Raw genomic sequence first — 6,464 nt, forward strand, 5'->3', positions numbered from 1 at the left:
GCCTTGGGGTTACTTCAGCGCCTTTGAAGGAACCCTGAAGCGGTGAAAGGACAGCTCTTGGCCATTCCTCACTGCAGAAGCAGCCAGCCTGCACCCGCTGCCCCATTTAGCTCAGTATCCTCTCCCCCACAGGAGGAGTTCGGCCCTGTGCTCTTCCCTAGCTTTCTGCTACAGATTACTCCCAGGGACAGAATACTGAGCTAAACAGGGCAATGGATTCAGCTGGCTGCTCTCAAGCAAGAGGGGAGAGGCTAAGGGCATGGTTCCAGTTCCATAGTTTAATTACATTTCACCTAAACAACCCCTTGCTTTTTGCAGGTCTTAAGCCTGCTGCTCACGGATTCCATCTGACACCGCAGGATCTGCCTGAAGAAGCAAGAAATCGTTCCTTACTCAGCTCCTCCAGTAACATTCGTGACAGCATAGATCTGGTATTCTTTTTCCTACTCTCTCTTTTTCAAGTTGAAGAATCTAAAACTATTTAATTGTTCCTTGTACAGAAGCTGCTCCACATCTTTGATCATCCCTGTCACTTCTCAATCTCTTCTCTATTCCTGTTATGTTCCAACAGGAGCAAACAACCTTCAAAAGGGTGGGCTACCATTTACAATACAAAGTCATAATGGCGCTCTGATTTTTCTTTTCTTTTCCTTAATAATTAATATTTTAATCACATTTTGGACTGCTTGTGAGCATGGAGCTGACACTTGTATAGAACTACGTATTATAATCCCCCAGATCTCTTCCCTAAGTGGTATCAGAGAGCACAGAGGGCATCAGCATTATGGTTGTTGCTCTGACATGCATAATTTTCCACTTATTTTAGATTTTCACCTGCTATTTTATAGTCAAATCACTTGCTGTCACAAAGTCCTTCTGCAACTCTTCACCACCGGCTTTCACTTTCACTGCCACAGAAGCAGCCTGTGGGAACCTAAGGTGACTAATTCACCTGTAAGAGCTGGAGGCCCTTTCACTGCCCTCCACTAACGACAGAGCAAATGAAACTGCAAAACAGAAGACAGAGGAGAAGCAGCTGAGGAAAAGAAAGTCACGTGCCTCTGGCTGCTTCTCTGGTACCAGGATCATTTCCTACAAGCAGTTTTGGGGATTTTTTTGCAACAGTGACAAAATGGAAGAATACAGGAAACGAAACAGAAAGTAAAAAGGGATGAGAACATTGTTGCCAAGCGCACCGGGATTGTGCTACTTCCAAATATACCTTGCTGAAACATCACCAGTTTGTCTAAGTATTTCCTCTCCAGAGCCAATTCCGAAAACATCCTCGCACGTAAATACACGTTTTATATGGGAGGAAACTAAGGCACAGAATGTCACGCAGCGTATCTGTAGGAGAGTAAGGAAAAGAACCCAAGTACCCGGACTTCTAGTGCACTGAGACCCATTGCCCTTGCTCCTGCTTTGGTCTCCTCTTCACCTCAGTATAGTGAAGTAGTTGGTTTATTGAAGTAGGGAGAAAGAAGGAAATTACACACCTGTTATCCCACACCTACTGCGTCCTCCATTTGCACTTTGTGGGGAAAGAAGCACTGCTGGTCATGACCTGCACAAGCACCCCCTGGTTCTTCCCCGAGTCATTGGCAGCATAAACACATCCAGCCTTCCCAAAGCTTTCAGAACAAAAACAGCAAAGAAATCCACCTCTCTGATCACCTTTCACTTGCTACAGGGAAAATATTTTCAAAGATCTAAAAAAATATTTTCTTTAGAAAGATATATGTTAACACATCTGATCTAAATGATGGGGGTGACTGGAGGGTTCCTCATCAGATCTAAACTCTCACCTATTCGCAAGATCACAGCATGGTTTGGGTTGGAAAGGACCTTTGAAAATCATCTAGTCTGACCTCCCTACCATGGGCAGGGACATCTTCAACTAGACCAGGCTGCTCAAAGCCCCGTACAACCTGACCTGAACACTGCCAGGCATGGGGTATCCACAACTTCTCTGGGCAACCTGAGCCAATGTCTCACCACCCTCCTTGTAAAACAATTCTTCCTTACATCCTATCTAAACCTACCCTCTTTCAGTTTAAAACAGTTGCCCCTTGTCCTGTCACTACAGACCTGGGTAAAAAGTCTCTCTCTGTCTTTCTTATAAGCCCCTTTTATATATTGAAAGGCTGCAATAAGGTGTCCTTCTCTTCTCCAGGCTGAACAACCCCAACTCTCTCAGCCGTTCTTCACAGGAGAGGTGTTCCAGCCCTCTGACCATTTTCGTGACCCTTCTCTGGACCCGCTCCAACAGGTCCGTGTTTGTCTTGTGCTGGGGACCCAGAGTTGGACACAGTACTCCAGGTGGGAGATGTTTGGACTTCTGCTGTTAGAGGTCCTCAACTGCTCCCTGATGCACTTCCTACAGTAACACCTTACGCTCCACTGACACACACCACTTCCAGCATTTCAAACACAGCAGTGTCATCTTTAAGAGGCTAATGGTTCCCACCTTGCTACAACCACTAAGCACGACATGACAGAACTTGAGGAGGAAGGACACAGACCGACTCTCTACCCATTTAGGTAGGAAGGAAGGACACCTGGGCACTGAGGCGGGGCTGGGATGGGAACTGCTGAGGCGATGTCTTCCCTCAGGCCCTGGTGCTTCGAGGCCTAGCGGGGCGAGTTGTCACCCAGCCGGGCCTGCCTCGGCCCTCAGCCTCCCGGGGCGGTTCTGCCTCCCCCGGGAGGCTGAGGGCCGAGGCAGGCCTGGTCGCGGGGAGGGCCTCCAGGACAACGGCCACCGCCACAGAGGGAAACCCGGGGTCGCCCTCAGAGCCCCTCCCCCAGCCCCGCTCTCCCCCGAGCTCCAGCCGGGCCCATTCACTGAGACTCCGGGGGGGAGGGCCAGGCACTGGGGGGGAGGGCCAGGCACTGAGGGGGCGCCGAACACCGGGTGGCCCCAGTTCCGCCCCCCCCCCCCCCCTTCCGCAGTGAGACTTACCGCGGGGCGGTGGGGACCATCCACCCCCGTCCTCGCAGCCCGGCCCGCACGAACAGCCACTTCCGCGCTCACTCACCGCCCCCTCCCAACTCTCCCGCGCGGAAGTGGGCGTACCCTGCCGCGGCACGGAGCATGCTCAGTGAGCGCCCGCCGGTGCCCGTGCGGGGGACAGCAGGAGCGTGGCTCCGCGTCCTGCACCCCCCTGGCGCTGATTGGCTGCCGCTCCGGCGGGGAGGGGAGGGGGGCGGAGGCGCGCCGCCGCCCCGCCCGTCATGTCGTGAGGGAGAAGTGCTCAGCCCATCCCCCGCGCCTTTGGGCGTGCCGGGGCCGGGGGTGAAGGGTTCGATACCCGCGCCCCCCACTCCCGGTGGCCGCCGTCGGGCAGCCATTTCCCAAGGGATTTCCTCACGGGGAAGGGGACATCCCGCATCCTCCCATCGGCCCCCGGTGATTTTTGCACGTCCCTTAACCAGGACAGGCGGACGGCAGGTGAGGGGCCCGATGTGATGGGGAGGTGGCGATCGGTGCCCAGTGTGGGGCTGGCAGGGTGACATCTGACCAAGCAGCTGATTGAAGAGAGGGGTAGGAAAGGCCCAGGAAAGGAGGAGGAGGGGCGGCTGCGGTGCCCCGGCTTCCTACCCGGCCATGGTGGTGCTCACCCAGCACACAGAGCACTGGACTGTCCCCGTGCCGCCGGCCAGCACTCCCCTTGGTCAGCAGGTCAAAGGCGGTCTTGTGCCCAGGGCTGTGCTGGTCCTTCGAGCCTGATGGTTCCTACATAGGCTGATCCCCTTCAGCTGCCCGTGCAAACATGACAAGCCCGCACCAGGTAACCGCAAAGCGTAAGCAGTGCCGGGAGGAGCTCGTTGCCCTGCAGGTCTCAACACAACACACACCACCAGATCTCCTCTTCCTGCTTCACACAGGTGCAAAGTTTCTGCAAGCTCTTTGAACATCGGCCACTCAAGGCTTAAGGCAAAATCGTGCCAGCGAGACTAAGACTAGGTGAAGTTCCTCTGCGTTGTGTGGGATAATTAAACAAACCCTAAATTTCCACCCCCATACAGCTCACCAGCCACAACATAACAGGCACGTTCCGGCCCCCGGGGAGGCCACACCAAACACAACGTGGAGCTTTCTAAGATCAGCTCCCTTTACCGCCTAGAACAGCTTTGGCTTTTCAGCACTGCTAGCATTATTCCAGCTGGTTTCCCAAATCACTTTGCGCCTGCCCAGATGCAGCATTTCAGAGCTAAGGTCAGCCCATGTCCAGGCTTGCGATTGGATTGCATCTATTAGCCAGATGCTGCTACGCAACACAGATTCCCAAATCTGTTATCTAGATGGTTCTCAACTGGATTCAATCACCTTCACTAGTCCTAAACTAGGAAAATTTTCCTAACATGAGTCTGTCCTTCAACACAGAAAAAATCATTCTCTGTGGAGGAAAACCAACTGCAAGTCCCTTGTGATCTCTTCTTCCAACCCCCTGCTCTACAGAGCCATATAGTTCTGCTGAAATAGGTAGAGCTGGAAATTAAAAAAAAAAAAAAAAAATCAGTGTAATGTACTCCAGTCCAGTTTCTTTCATACCTATGCCATAGGTGATCTTCAGCTGTCTTTGCATCTGTATGCTCACCTTGGGTGCTAATATTTATTTCCCCGTAGGTCATGGAGCCCTTTTATGTCCTCACATCCCTACCGTCCCTCCCTTGGGACAGTCCTGCTCACTGTCCTGCTCACCATTAGAGAGTCATCAATGTCCACACTGCCTGGCTGGACCACACTATTTCACAGGAACAAGGTACCACCCTGAAAAAGCCTAAATTTGTTTCAGAATTCCCCTCTGCTGGTCCTCCATCAGTGTTGTAAAACCTACTCCCGTGCAGGTCAATAGAAACTGTGATCGCAGGGGATCTCGAAAGCTTTGCTTCATGTCTCAATGTGACTAATACCCATTAGGCACTACTCTTCTGACACCCCTGACAGGCTGACAAGAAGCCCCAAATGTGTCATTCCACAGGCACTTTTGAGTGTTTCACTTGGAACATTTCCACCTATTCTTCCGTTGGTGCTTGTGCTCGGTGCTTTTACATGATACTCTGCTAAAATATGGGTGGCACGATGTTCAGAAATACACCCATCTGTGAGCTGTGTAAGGGCAAGCAGAGGAACTGATAGCTGAGCAAAAAGCAAGTTCAGATGAGCACTCTCGCAGTGTCTATTGAACTGGCACAGCCGTTATCTCGAGAGCATACTTGCCAGCTACCTTCACAGACCCCATTCTAATAAAATCTCAAGAACAGGCAGAAAACACACCTTGTAAGTCAAGTTTGCAAAAGGATGGTTTATGATCTCTTCTGGTATGTTGGATTCACAGGCAGTGAAAGCATCAGACTGCCAGGGGACTGGAAGCTGGGCTGCAACCACTGTATCTAGTGTATCCTCACATGGAGGAGGAGAATGAAGCAGCACCAGCCTGAAGACAGACCTGATAAACACAACTAGCCAAAAAGCCCCATCTCATACACATACCTACTGTAAAATCCATGATGACAGCAGGCTCTCGGATAGTTGCAGAGCACGCAGAGGAAGTAAGTGCTTTATCTTTTGAAACACCAGGTCTGTTTTCTGCAGCAAGAAACAGCTTTGCCCACCAGCTCAGTACTGCAGTTCATACCGCTCATTTCGGAAATATAATCAACAGCAGTAAAATGTACTTTTTTTCCCCTCTTGATGCTTTAATGACATTCCCATCTGCTTTTCCACATTCAGGTTGAGCTTGGAGACAGATATTTTCCACATCCTCACTTATTTAAAAGGCTTACAGTGTTGGGTTACCAGTGGGCTTGCCACGCGGTTCGGCATGTCTCTGGAGGTTTTTACATCGCATGACATTATCCTAAGGCATATCCCCTCTGAGTAGAGGCAGATCTTCAATGAAGCAAGAAGCAACTGAGCTGAATGCTGACTGCTGCTAACATGGTGGTGCTTCTCAGTGACAGAGGGGTGGAAGGGGACTGATCAGGACAAGAGTGGGTGGTTCTGACCCTTTGAAGGGGTACTGCATCAACATAGGGGGTAACCCCGCTCTTCTGCACCTAGCCCTGAAGATGCATGATGAAACCACACACAAACCCATAGTGTGACGACTGGGACAAAAGCTGAGGAGGGGTTTGCCTGATGGATATGCCAAGCTCTGAAACAGGGCCATGGGAGAGAACAGCTGAGGTTTTGCTGTGAGCAGAACAGTTCACGTGTCTGACATCTCTGTTAAAGGTCCATTTTTAACAGGCTTAAACTCCTCATGCATGCTGAGACTGTTGAGAAATGCAAGCACTGTCTGTTGCAGCACAACCCCATGTTTTTTAAGCTTGAAGCATCCAAAACAAACTCAAAAAACAGCTTATGGCCACAGGTACCATGTTTGTCCACAGTTACACAGCAGAGATGCTACCCAGTTAAAAAGAGGACTAACCCTAAGCCATGTGGATGTAAGCCA

This window comes from Gavia stellata, chromosome 1 (genome assembly GCF_030936135.1).
Source record: "Gavia stellata isolate bGavSte3 chromosome 1, bGavSte3.hap2, whole genome shotgun sequence".
In the NCBI taxonomy this organism is placed as follows: domain Eukaryota; kingdom Metazoa; phylum Chordata; class Aves; order Gaviiformes; family Gaviidae; genus Gavia; species Gavia stellata.